Source organism: Malus sylvestris, chromosome 11 (genome assembly GCF_916048215.2).
Source record: "Malus sylvestris chromosome 11, drMalSylv7.2, whole genome shotgun sequence".
Taxonomy (NCBI): Eukaryota; Viridiplantae; Streptophyta; class Magnoliopsida; order Rosales; family Rosaceae; genus Malus; species Malus sylvestris.
The window spans coordinates 12634569-12649587 of NC_062270.1; the positions used below are offsets into that span (position 1 = coordinate 12634569).

Below are 15019 nucleotides of genomic sequence, written 5' to 3' on the forward strand. Positions count from 1 at the left end.
TTAACTTGTTATAAGTCCGTGCAATGTTTCTTTTTTCGAAGTGGAAATTTTTATTTCGCATTCTCACAATCCCCCTTATGCACAAGAAATTTTCAAGTCTAATACGTGGACAACACAAATTGGGTGACATAGAAAACGTGCGATCGTTGGGTTTCACACGTGGTGTCAGCATGTTATGATATTATGAAGTTGAGGTTTCACCATAAAACCAATTGGCAATATGGGGGATTACCCAATTCTATTACAAGGTCTGGTCTTTCTCTGATGTTAGACTTTGCCCTTCACATCCTCCCAAAGTGATCATTCAAGTGTATGAAAGCAAACATTTTTGCATGTATTGATGCTAAAAAATTACAAAACCTACATGGTACGCATGCTAAGTAATTATAAGCTAACTATATCCTTCTTATGAATGCGGGCGTGCCAACTCGCAACTGAGCTTGGTCAGGCGAGTAAAATAGATGTGGTGGTGGTGGTGTCTAATGTGGTGTTGACTTCTGCACTTGAACAATTGCGGCCAATGAACGAACACGTCTCGGCCTTGAGTTCTAGAACTTGAAGTCAAGGTTGCCTAGATCACTGTGAAATTCAGGATCTCTTGCACCAGGTTTGGTTGCCTCAACTATATATTTTTTAAATATAAGTGTGTTGAATCAGTATCAGGATGTTGGTGCACAATACTAAAAAAAGATGATCATTTTATGGTGAATGTGGTTTGGTCGGATGAATGCTAAACTGCGAAATGCACCTAATAGTAACCAATCATAGAACACTTCATTTCTCTGTAAGGCTAATAAAGTGACCTCATTGGGTGAAAGTTAGAAACTTTTTGCCAGTCGAGACTTGAATAGATAACCACCCAACCATAATCAATGATGTTCACTTGTTCGAACTGAAGATGCTTTTGAATCGTCTGGTTCTATGGCTTCAGTGCAGTTCACTTATCCAAACTGAAGATGTCGTCGGTTGCCAACATAATGTTGTTCATTTATCTAAACTAAAGATGTGTTGGCAGAAGGGTTATGATTATTATTGCTGGTCACTTTCAGGCCAACAAATGGTGCAGGCTAGGAAATAGGCCATGAAAAACCCATGATGAAGTCAAAGACCAAGGAAGATTAAGAAGTCTAAGGCTTAAGGGGTATAGAGAAAGATGTTCCCAAGTGCTAAACTTGACTGCCTACCAGCTAAGTTCGACTATGTTACAAAAAAGTACTTTCCGACCGCTACAGGCACATAGGTAGGCTGACAACTTTATATCGCAAGGTTCTATGAATAGGTTTACTCATACGTTAATCAAGCCACATGGCAACTTGCAACCAAAAGAAAAGGCCTATGATGGGATGTAAAGGAAGTTGGGATGCTCCTCAAAGAGACGAGGTTGGATAACTAAGACTGAACAAGTTGTTCGGCACGAATCACTCAACAAAGGCATGCCATCTCAATTAAGCAATCACTTCACCACCGAATGTCTAGTTGGCGAGTAAAAAGTTATCATTGTACTAGTCAAGGCAAATGGTGCATTAAGGGCTAGAAAAGTGAGATTAGGTTAGCCCAAGGCTCCTGAGTTCATTAAAAGTCTTTATAAAAGGGTAGGAACCTCTGGTAAAGGGGTCGAACAATGATGTACTAAAGAATTCTTGTGTTAAGCCAGATGCTATTTATAGTCTTAAAATCAATACAATCCGAGCAACATATTGGACGTAGCTAGTTTTGCGAGGTGAACCACTTATATACCTTGCGTCCATGTCATTTTAGTTTCTATCCCAACCCCACCAATGGCTTACTGTTTTAATTTGTTAACCTACAAGTTTTGAGCATTAACAAGGATTGTTAGTGTTTTTCTCAAAGGCGTGAGAAAGGTTTCGCATAGAGTAAGGGTTTTTGCGTAGAGCGTTTTAGTTGTTTGTTGAGTTGAAGGAGGATTTTCTTGTTGTAGGACCTCTTCTATTTATATGAGTGGACTTCGTGATGATCAAGGTATAATTTTGATAATGGTCCAATTCTTTGGCATATTATTTAAATATACTCGGCTAAAACTCTATTGCTGCCAAGCCTAATTGTCTTTGACTAGAACTCTGAACCTAGATGGATTATGCAATTGATTCAAACCTTTATTTGGAATGTAACGACCCGTCCCAAAAAATTATAGACCTTATAATTTTAAATGTGAATTTATGAAAATGTCCTTCAAGGCAAAGACGTTGACTTTTACTGACCGTCTTGTCATGTCACGTAAGGTTTGTTTTCTTGGCGTATCCTCATAGTACTCATTGCTACGAATGCGTGGGCATAAACGGAACACAATTTGGAGTTATAACGAAGGAGTTATTAACAAATGAAAAAATTATAAATTTATTATTTTCTGGAATGCTCCTGATTTTTAGAGCAAAATCTGGAAAGCCACGTGTGTGACCCAGATTAAAGGGAAGAAAAGTTGGGTGGTGGAGATGAAAGATACAGGAGAGGAAGGAGGATAGGCGCTGCTCAATCGGGAGAAGAGAGAGAAGTGAGTAACCAATAGGAAGAGAGACCAATAAGGGAAATGAGGGAAAAGAAGATTAAGGGAATTGGTCGGGTTCCCCTTGACCCACGTGATGACTCGAATTCCTTAGAGTTTTCCGACGGTTTTCCGTCCAATTTTTCGGCCTTCTTCAACCTTCCATCACCATAACACCCCATCACCTAATTCTAACCAAAACCAACGATTTTTTAGCACCGATGTGGAGAGAAAACCCACCGACAGGTCCGGGTGTGTCTCAGCCTTAAATCACATCTCTACCACCATTAGACTTTTTTTGAACCCAGGAACAAACCCCAACCAACCATAGAGGCGGCGGAGCACTGGAGGAGTCGAATCAATGCATACCCAAATATAGGGTTCTAACAGGTTTGGGTGAAATTGAGCTTTTCCAGGCCAAATTGGCCTTAGTCATAAGTATGAAAGTTATTCTTCTCATCGAGATCTTCATTCTTGTAAAATTTGGGAATTTTTGGAGTTGTTGGAATTTTCGGTGAGTCGGGACGACTGACTGCCACGGGTGGCGGCGAATGCGGTGGCGCATGGGGGAAAACCCCAAGGTCCTTGCTTAGGTTTCTCAACATGCCAGACTCGAATCCGCCCTTCGTTTTCTGAAATTTCCGTTGTTTGGTTATATTTCCGTTAAGGGCTGCTACTTGGTTAATAAAGGAATCGACAATCCGACCGTTGGATTGTCACCAAACTTTGATACGTTATAGTACATACTATTTGAGGATATTAGAAACTTATGAATTGGATATCCGACGTACGGATCTTCCCGAATAGGATATGTAAGTTACTTGTTCTATTGATAAGAATTCTGAGACGTGATTTGATAATTGTTTTGGGCGCCGATTGTTTGTGACACCTCGATATTCATGCTGGGGAGTTGTAGCGCGAACCTTAGGTGAGTGGGTCTTTTTCCTTTTTATAGTGTGTGTATATATATACACACACCTTACTGTTTTCCATGAATGTTTTAAATTGATTATGCATAGCATGCCATGATTTAAATGTGTTATATTTAAATATTGCATTGTGATGAGATTTGTGGTTATGCCAAATGATCCTATGGAGGCGCAGGTAAGTTCAGGTGAGTTATTTTGTAATTGAAATGGTTGAATTATATGAGTAAGCATATATTCATTTAGAGCTCATCATTGTTGCACCCTGGTGTTAGTGCTCCTGCCCTGGGCCAGGGCACAGCCTTCATGTGATGTTCACCTCCCGCATCACACACTCGTCTTAGATCCAAGTTAGGTGCTAGCCTGTCATATAGGTCGCATTAGGCGACTCCGACTCGTAGGTGACCCGCGTATAGCACTAGATTTCACGTGATCGTAGCACTAGAGCGTACACATTTACACCCAGCATGTCGTACAGGTCACACTAGGTGACTCCGACTCGTGAGCTAGCATAGATTGATGAGCAATATATCTAGTTGTACATGTCACATTAGGTAACTCCAACAGGCATACTAGTTTAGACAGATTTCACACCTGACTTACATTTATTATTGCTGAGATATTGTAGCATGGCATGCTTCTGTTTTCACTGCACTTGGGCATTCATTTTTGTACTTACGTACTATTATTATTTTCTGGAAATTATATACTTACGTACTATTATTATTTTCTGGAAATTATATAGGTTTTACGGCGAGGGGTTATAACGTTTTCAAAAGGTTTTTATTAAAACTTTATTTTCAGGACCACTCACCCTTGTTTTTCGCCCATCCAGGTTCTAGTAGCAGAGTTTTCATACCGACGAGGATTATTGGCAAATCTTGGGGTAGACGATTACCATCTATGGTATAATTCTCACCTTATTTTACTATACTGTACTTATGCTCTGTCATCACGTGTGAAATGGGTTCATACCTGCTCACCACGCACTCTTGTATTTAGGCACTTTTAGGTTTAAATCTATTCATATTTTCCACATCATTATACTTTATGGTTTCGTCACCTTATAGGTGTCGGCTAACACAACTCGATTTGGAGTCCTAATGGACATTCCGAGTCGGGGTGTGTCATGAAAACCATTCCTGATCTTTAATGTTTCTCTCATCCAAAAATTTAGGGTACATAGGCTAAGAGCGTGCAAATTGGGTCCAAACAATATGTCACGTGATAAAATGGATAATTGCGAGGTATAATAAGCATATAATTCTTTATTACAGTTCATAAATTGAGCATAACTTTTTTGGGGATGCAAGTTGGATTGGAGAATCCAATTCGACCAACAAACTTCCATTCCCAATTTGAAAATTTCCAATTTCGAACATTTTCGAAGAGTTGGATCACAATTAGAATATATCTAGATTTTCTTAAAATTTGAAATTTTGATCCAATTTTAGTTGAAGTTTTACAAACTTATTCCAACACAAAATTTTCAATGTATTCTGAATTTATTATTATATTTAAAATCAAAGTTTTATATTTGCAGTGGCGGAAAACAATCACTGATATCTCTCGATCCTCTTTTTCCTAACAATTTAACCTCCTAATGTTATTGTTTGTAAAAAAAAATATTTCAAATTTTATAATTTCATCATGTTCTTTTAAGTGTGACAGCCCGTCCCGGAAAAATTATGATTTTTATAATTTTATTAAGTGATTTTACGAAATTGCCCTTCGAGGCACATGTATTGACGAAGGTTATTTATGGTGTCGTGTCACCTAAGATTTGTTTTCTTGGCATACCCTCGTAGTACTTGTCACTACGGACGCATGGGCGCATATGGTTCGTGAATTCGAGCTATACCGCAGAAGATATTGATGTTTGAAGTTCGGGACATTTTAGTAATTTAATTATTTGTGGTAGAATTTCAGTTTTGGAAAGGGGAATTAAAGGTTTGGGCGCTGCCCAGTTAGAGGGGGGAAAGAGATGGACTGTCCAATCAGAAACAAAAGAAAGAAGAAGGGGGATTGGCTGCCCAACCAGGAAGGAGGAGATGGACCAATCGGAACAGTGAGAGAAGTGAAGGACCAATCAGAATCTAAGGAAAGGAGGGAAAGGAGAGGAAAATAGGAAGGAGATCGGCCGGATCCCCTTGACCCGCAACCCGTTTTCAACTTGGTAGGCAAACACCTCACTTTTCGACGATTTTCACCCATTTTTCCGACGAATTGCTGCAAGAAACTACTTGGGAACTCCTCCACGACCTTCCTTGTCTCCATTCCATCTCAAATTTGGAGAGATTTGGCTTTGAAATGGAAGAACCCGCAAGAAGGGGTGCGGCGACTTTGGCTTCGAATCACCCAATCCCGAAGCAATTTCTTCCAACTACCACCACCTGTAGCATCCTCTTGAGGCCTAGAACAAAGCCCAAGCAATGGTTGGGACAACGGAGTTGTTTTGGAGTCAGATTGAGCACACCAAAAACCTAGGGTTTCCGACGGGTTTTGTTGAAATTGGAGGATTTGCCGACCGAATTGGCCTTGGCCACAGGCGTCGATCGATCAGGACGCCTCGGTACTCGTTCTAGAGAGTTGTAGCGTGGACTCCAGGTGAGTAGGCCTTTGGTTTTTAATATATATTTATATACTTGATATACTTCCTAGAAATACACTTAAATGAAAGTATGCTTTGCATTACTATGCCAAATGCTTTTATATTTTGAATATGCATTTAATAGTTGCATTTATATGATTGTGGTGTTGTGAACTCTCAGGTAAGTATCAGATGAGTTATAGTTGGTTAATGTGAACTACGAACGGCTTGATCCCTGTTTAGGGTACATAGGCAGCCTAACGAAATGTTAGGTGCAGCCATACAATATATGAATGAAATAAATGAGATATAAGTTTATTTGAGGAATTGAGTAGTGTGATGAACATGTTTGGTTGGCTATGTGAGATGTGATTAAGAAACGATAGCTCATAACCTGCACCAGGGTGATTGTGATTTAGCCAGAGAGAGCTGGCACAAGCCTGAATATAATGTCACCTCCCATACCATATGCTCACATTGGATCCAATTTAGGTGCACAGTCTTGTCGTACAGACTATCATAGGTGGTTCCGACTTGTAAGTGACTAGCGATTTATCGCACAGCTAGCATGAGAGCGTAGTTGTGAGCATAACTATATTACACCCAGTCTTATCGTACAGACCATTTCAATGGTTCCGACTTGTGTGCAGTGTAGTGCCGTACAGGTCACTTGTGGTGACTTCGGCTGGATTGATTGATGAGTTATGAATTCAGTCGTACAGACCTCTGTAGAGGTTCCGGCTAATATGTTATTTTCCATGAGCTTATTCTCACCTGAATCACTTATCCTATTTCATATTTGGCATGTCATACTTTTGATTTATGGATATTTGAAGCATGATTTAAAAATATATTGATATGTATTGATATATTCTATTATGGAAAAATTATACAGGTTTTACGGCAAGGGGTTAGAACCTTTGAGAAAAAAATGAAATTGAAAATATTTGTTTTTGCCCACTCACGCTTTCTGTTTTCCGCCCCTCCAGGTTTTAATTGCTAAAAGTTCGTATTGACGAAGATTCTTGGCAAATCCCAGGATAGGTGGCTACCTTAGAGGGTATAATCCTTATCCTTTATGCTCTACATACTTATGCTCTAACGTCACGTGTGAGGTGAGTTACTTCCCGCTCACCAGCGCACTCTGGTATTTAGGCACTCTTAGGTTTAAATTTATTCCACATCCTTACATTTTATGGTTTCGTCACCTTCCAGGTGTCGGCCAGCACAGTTCGATTTGAAGTCCTAATGGACATTCCAGGTCGGGATGTGTCAGTAAGGCTATAAACTCATAAACATACTTATATACAACAAAATTAATTAAAAATATACACAAATACATTACCCAAAAAAACACACACGCATTTAATTGCTGCATTCATACAAATGTTAGAAATGCTCCATAAACTTGTAAAATGTACACAAACTTATATTTCCAAAATTCAGAGACAAGACCAGCTTCGTATAAAATTCACATATTTTGAAACTGTGGGTAAAAAGTTATATTATGAAATGATTTGGATTCAAATTGAAAACTTGGTTTTGATCTGATCCATCAGAAAATTGGCCCTAGACATTTCATAACAATTTTTTCTCGTGTGACAAAAAATCCTTACGAATGAGACACCAAGTCTGATTGAATTCTCTAACATGAGATATTCCGTCACTATATTCTCAAATTAACAAATTGGCAGAAAAAAAATATATGTCACACCAAAACACATGATAAGTAGTTTGCTAGGTGGTAGCCCTCATTAAAAGTTTTAGGTACGATGTGACATCGACCATGGTCACTTGCGATGAAACTCTAATCCTAAGAAGCAAGGAGAAGATGAAAATTCATAAATGCAAGGATGCATGATTGCCATGTCACACTGACCATTCATGTGCTTGATAATATTTGAAAGCATCCATCTATTCGATACATGAGAGAGAGAGAAGAGAGAGAGCGCGCAGTGGGACATCTCTAAATTAGAAAATCTATGTTCCTATTCTTATATGGGTGTAGAAAAGCAAGAGAGGGGGAGAGAGAGAGAGGGGGGGGGGGGAAAGGCAATGCAAAAATCAAGAAAAAAATCACATCAAAATACATCATAAGTCTCTTTAAAGGGAAAAAGGGTACTATCGAGTGAGGAGGAAAGGGACCGTAGGGCATGTGATATTGAAGCAAAAAAACATAAAATCAAGGAAAAACTGAAAAATAATTAAAGAGGAAAGAAACACTATGTTTGGAAAGGCTTTGGCCTTGTGTATGTGTGGGTGTGAACCGTGTGATTGTTCTACATCTTAAAAGGATGAATCGTTTTGCTAAATTGGGTAAATGCATGCATGATAAAAAATAAGTGTGCATTGGCCTTTTGTGCCTACTTTTAACTCTTGAGTTTACCATGGTGACAAAGTTACCCAAGCGCATGATTGCGGGGCACTATAAAAAATTAAAAAGTGAGGTTGGGTGAAATTAAAGTTGGCCATAATTGTTCACAACAGTGTGAGTTTATTCTATTCCTTTTTTGATAAATAATAAGATAATTTTCACGAAATTTATCTAAATTATGAGAAGTTGAGGAGATAGGATTAGGAATAAGCAAATATCTATTGGTTATAAGTAATCATGGTTATCCGTTTATTTAAATTTGACGGTTACGGTTATGGGTAACCGTTTAAATAAATAAAAGGTTATGAGTATAACTGTTTATCCGTGAAATTTAAATGGGTGTTTATTGGTATTACCCACGATTATAAACGGGTGCCCATTTAACCATTTATTTTAATATATGTAAAACTAAAAAAAAAAAAAAATTAGTTTCTAGCTAAGTTTAGTATCCCGAGACATATTTGGTTATAAAGAGCCATATAATATATATGCCTCACTTGAGAGAAAAATATAGTTGATAGAATGGGTCAATGTTTAATATATGTGATTGAATGTGCTAAAGCATTAGAGTGTTCAACATTTTTGTTTTGAAGTCTTTTGGAGCTTTAGCCAATTCAAGATAATGATTACCTTGAGCTTTTAGAAATATGTTATTGTCGGTTGATGCGTACTTATATATATGTATATATATATATATATATTTAATTGGCCTCGAGTTTTCAATAAATATTTGACCCAAAAATTAGAATCAATTAAATGGCTTAGATCGATGAACATATGTTTCTAAATAAAAATCCAAATATTTATTAAATTAGCTTATTAGTAGACTGATGCGTACTTACATATATATATATATATGTATATGTATACAAGAATATTAATTAACCTACAACCATGCATGATTCTTGTAATAGATTGATTGTCAAATAATTGGGAGACATCGCATATATTCATAAATAATATTGCCGTTAATACAAAAATTCATGTTAAATGTATTTATAATGGTATTTAATTGTTAGAAAAAGAAAATTATGACAAATTTCTTTTTAATTTTCAAGTTGTTAAAAAAATAGGTAGACGGGTGAAAAAAAAGAGTAAACAGGTTAAAAATGGGTAAACGGGTACACGGTTATGGTTAAATGGGTATGCGGTTATGGGTAAATGAGTATGGTTAACCGTTTATAAACTGTTATGGGTATGGGTATACCCGTTTATGTAAATACCCAATGGGTATACCCGTTTATGTAAATACCCAATGGGTAAACGGTTATGCGGGTACAAGCTTAAACGGTTATGGATAAATAATTGCGGTTACCCGCCTGTCATAAATGTTGCCCATCCCTAGATAGGGTGTTAAACTTAGTAGGCTCACGCAAGTACACCATTAGTATTATTGATATTGTCCCAACTTAATTATCTATTATTAGTAGGAGTGGAAACTCCTATCCATTAATTGTATATTATTTTGTTATATGACTAATGTGAGATCATATTCTCCAACAGTAAGAACGTTTGAATCCGAAATGCAATAAGTTGAAGAAGAAGACTCTATCCACCATGAAAATCCACCACATACGAGTTATTCTTGTCGTTAATTAGGTTTTGAGATTTTTGAGATTTTAAGGTCTGAAGAGAAGCAAAAGGTCTCTAAGTCTAATTACATATGCCTAGCTAATTACATATGCGCAAAAGAAAACAAGCAATTCTTGATTATTTTGTTTTCACCTTTATGTAATAGATAGGTTTGCTAAGAAGAGGCGGGGTGAAACTAAATCTTGGTTATTTTGTTTCGACTCTTATCATCTCGTCGTTGATGTTTTTTAACTAAGTTTTAGTCGGGATTCATATTTGGACACGCAACTAGCACAACCCGAACTTTTCTTCTCCACTCGAGCTCAAATTAGTTTTGGGGCCAAGAAAGCTTCGCATCCGGTTACTATTTAATTGAGGATTTGGGCTTTTTGTAATTCAACTCACTTTAAATCTGGCCAAATGCTCAGCTTATGTGCACTGCCACACGGGCAAACGCTAGCTGCACGATCGAAAATAAACAGCTTTGAATCAAATGGGTCTCGCGTGCTTGTTGTAGAGATTTTTCCCATTTTACATGGATAGTTCTCATTTTGCGATCCGACCTAGAAAATACTCAAAGCAACAAAAAGCAAAACAACAAAGTTGGAGTATGGAGAACAATCTACAGGGTAAAAATGAGCTGAACATCGCACCATACACCTTACCAATCTGTTGCACCATGTTCATCTTCTTCCCCGGAAATATCATATTCCGCTGAAAATCTAAACCCTAGACACTAAAATTGGTCTCGAGGCGACACTCGTGGTTTATTCGTGCCATTCTTTGCTCAAGTTGAGGCCCAAGAATCTTTTGCCATCTCTCCATAAATAAAAAAGTTCATGTAAGCCTTTTAGCTTATTCAAATAGTAAAATTGTCTATGTTCAATATCATGTTCAATGTTGTTAGGGTTTACTCTATTTGAAGAATATAAAGTTAGTGATAATTATGAAATTTACAATCATGATATGGCAATGAAAATAGAGCTTTACGACCTGAGTCTAAGGCTTACTAGGCACGGACTAACAACAATTCAAAGTTGGATACATGTTTGAAGGACTTACATAAATAAGTTCGGTGACGACATGAAAAATAAGTTCCGAGAGACATGCTTCGGCCACTTATTGGATTTGAGTAGTTTAAGTTTTAGTTGTCAAATTGTCCATGCAATGATCTTCCATTGAGTAACAAATAAGGTGGTAAGTTACATCACTGGTCTGAGCAATGTTATTGGCAAGGACAATGTTGCAAATTTTACCAAACATGATTTTGCTCTGATTACGGAGCTGCAATGTACATGACAGAGTGCCGGACATAAGAGTGCCAAATAATTGCGATTTTTGTAACTGAAGAAGTACTTTCTTAGAAGTATTCATGGTGTCTGGACAATTACTGAAAAAAGCATTCAATAAATACCACGATGAGGATGATTTGCTGCAATTAGGTCTTTTATTCATGCTACATTTTGTGATTTTGGGGATTGATCCAAGCGTAAAGGTAAATGACCTTTACTTGCATCTAGCCGATAATTTGATGATGTTCAATAAGTATCCTCGGGAAAGTTTGTCGTTTGAGCTCCCCCGGGGTGCCCTTTTATTTGCTCCCGAGAGCACGAACAATGACGGTGGTCTATTGTTGATGGTGGTAGTGATTACGGTAGTGATGAAGACAAGGGGTAAAGGCAAGGCCAATGCAATATAAAAGACAAGTCAGGAAGTAAAGTGCAAGTTAATGTCAAGAAGAGGGAAAGGCAGTGGCTAGGGATGGGCATAGGGGTCTTTGGACTCGTGAATTCGGACAGTATTATTCGGCCCGATATAAAACTGTCTGAGTTGGATCCGACTTGTGTTCAACTGAGTCCAAAGCTGAGTCCATATTTCTTATGTGTGTGTAGGTCACTTGTCATTTTATTAGTGGTTCACAATGATACACATGATCGATAATTTTATATATGTTCAACCCTAAGAAATAAAACAACGATCTAACTTCTTCAAACAAAGAGTCTTAAGAATCTTTTTATAACATTTGTTGGTATTGGTTTTGTTAGAAGTAATTCTTTCGTAGTAGGAACACAGAGATTGTTTTATATTGTTGTTTTGTTATATGACATGATTGAAAACGGATCCATTTGACCCGTAGGAACTAGACCATATCAAATGGATCCAAATGAGTCGGTTCTACTAATAAAATATATAAACCCGAACCAACTTGGGACTTGTTAAAAAAAAAGTCGAATCCAGATCTACCAAAAATAGACCTGACTCGACCTGCGCCCACCCCGACTTAGCTTTATAGAAAGTAGCGAAACGATTATTGCTACAACCAATTTTTTGTAGTCTCATGAGCGATTATTAATCGTTAATATGTTGTAAGACTAGTTTATGTCAACGACAGACAGTCATCCAAATACAGAACACCGACAAATGTAGTTTGCCCAAGGAGAGCAGAGGCAAAGGGTGAGGGTGGAAAGAAAAAGCAAAAACTGGTTGGAGTTTAACCATATTGACCTAAATAAATATCATATTGATAGTTAAACTATTGACGAAATCATGAGCTATATATGCACATCAAAATTGACGTCAATATGAAGAAGCTCTGAGTATCTTGTGACTACCTAGGGACACGATATAAGTTAGTCATAGTAATTAAACTAGCATTTGAGCTCGTGCGATGCAGCGGGTTGTAAAACTATGTTATATGTATGAAATATATTCAAATCTATTTACATCCACAGTGGAATCTAGAAGTCATCTAAAGTGTTTTTGGAGATCACAAAATATAAATGTCTGTGTGTAAATGTAGAAAATCTTAAATGCATTTGGGCACACATACCCTGGTATGCTACAACCAAAATAATGTAAAATGGCTCATCCATATTTTCCCATGTACATTATGAACCACTTATTATCCAAAATATTGTAGCAACCTTTATACAATAGATTCATTAGATTGGTTGATCAATCAACTTTTCAAAAAATCCGAGTACAATAGTATGTGATCTCACATACCTAGTTGCTCATCCCTATATATGCAACATAATAGTTATACAACTCCATCATCGCAAGTCCTCACATCATCTTTCATTGCATCCCTAAAGAGAAAAGTGATTCAAAAATGTATTTGGCCTAAAGTATAGTGTTTACCATATGTTTCCTTCAATCAATTGAGAAATCTAGATTAGTAGATGGGCTTTGCTCTTTGTCTTTGTCGTACCCAGTGCACAAGGCTCCCGCTTTACGCAGGGTCTGGGAGAGGTGAATGTCGGCTAGCCTTACCCCCATTTATGGAGAGGCTGCTCCCAAGTCTCGAACCCGAGACCTACCGCTCATGGGAAAAAAATTCTTCCTCAATTTTTCAAATTAGACACTAATTTTTCAAGAAGCATGATATATAAGATAGTGTCCTCGTATATATTAATTGTTTATTGATTATGTAATACTTATATATTGACTATTTATGGTTCAATGTTTAGTTCTCCAGAATACATGGTTAATATATGGTCATTACAAAGAGATCAATGAACCATCAATATGAGAATTTTGTACAAAGATCTATATATCAATTACGAAAGCATAATTTTTGTGGTTGTGGTATGCTAATGTTCATTTGCAGCACAACAGATGCAAGCTCATAATAAACCAAAGATGGTCAATGTAAATACAACCTGATCTAACCACATTGTGCAAAAGGACCTCAAGTCCGACACTTATAAGTTACTCCCTCCTATAAAACCTGTTGAAATTAAGTTTAGTTCTCTACAAAAATCAAGTTAGCATCATAAACTGGCAAAAGGGAAACAAAAATTTAAATCGCTCAAAAGGAATAATCAAGAACTAAAAGCCCAATAAAACCTCAAAAGTTCTTTAGACACAATTAACCAATCAAATTCCAAAAAACCTAGTACAGCCAATAAAAACATCACACTCAAGACTTTACACCTGATGATTGGATCTACTGGAAAATTTAGCACAGCGAAAGAAAGAAAAAAATCTTTCAGTTATACACACACACACATATATAAAGTAAACTATTGCAATGCAAAGATGCTGACCTGAAAAGACGACTTCGTGTCCATTTGGAAGTTGAAGTCGACTATTGGGTGCTCTGCCTCCAGAGCTTCAATGGAACATTGGTGGTCACCAACTCTCCTCCCTGCCCTGATCCCGACTCATGTCATTCCCTCACATGAGGCCTTGAGATCGATTATGGGATTCCTGTTCACCATGATAACCCTGATCACCATTCAAGTAGAGTCAATACATTAAACTCTTTTCAAATACTAAATCAAATAATATATATATATATATATATATATATATATATATAAGAAGTCAGATTTGAGGAAAAATAAAGATGAAAAAAATACCCAGGAGAAGGAGAGGATGAGATGCTGTATAACGGATAAGGAGAAATGAGGCGCTGGAGGAGAAGATGCCATCCAAAGGAGCAGCAACTTAAACGGAGCTAAAGCGAGTGCCGATTCTGATGAGGGATGTTTTGATGATGCATGGATTTCGAGGACACTGGATTACCTTGGAATTTCTCCGTTTGTGACTAAGAACACTCGAGAACAACGTTTTAGCTTTCTGAGAAAGAAAACTCGAGAGAAGCAGAGGAAGAGCACTCACCCTTCCACTTCCTTCTACGATGGCTGACACGAGGACCGAAGAGGCAAATTAGTAAATTTACTATGCCGTGTGTAGGGAAAAAGGCTGAAAACAAGTAACAATTGAGCAAATCCGTTCACACACTGTAGATAAACAGTAACCAAAACTGGATTTTAGTATATATAATATTATCCTTTATTGTTGACTACAAATAGAAGAATTTTTTCATTGTGACCGAAAGACGGATGGTATACCATGTGTTTTTATGCAAGTGGTAGAAAATTTTATTTTTTAAGTTCTTAACTTTTTAACACGCATATTTCACCATTTGTAGAGTGACACGTGATATATCACCCCGTGTTCCGATCACACTGAAAAATCTTTCTACAAATAAATGCATATATGGGGACTTTGTGAATGCATTGCGAGGAAAACATAATCCTTTGTGAATA

At 37.3% G+C, this 15019-nt stretch overlaps 1 long non-coding RNA gene across 1 annotated transcript; it reads right to left on the reverse strand.

The window, feature by feature from the left end:
- Nucleotides 1–13805: 13805 nt before the first annotated feature.
- LOC126591018 (uncharacterized) lies at nt 13806–14589 on the reverse strand. The gene is made up of 2 exons (XR_007612217.1): nt 14327–14589; nt 13806–14192 (listed from the first exon to the last, which is right to left on the reverse strand). It is a non-coding gene; the product is annotated as an uncharacterized LOC126591018 (long non-coding RNA).
- Nucleotides 14590–15019: the final 430 nt, after the last annotated feature.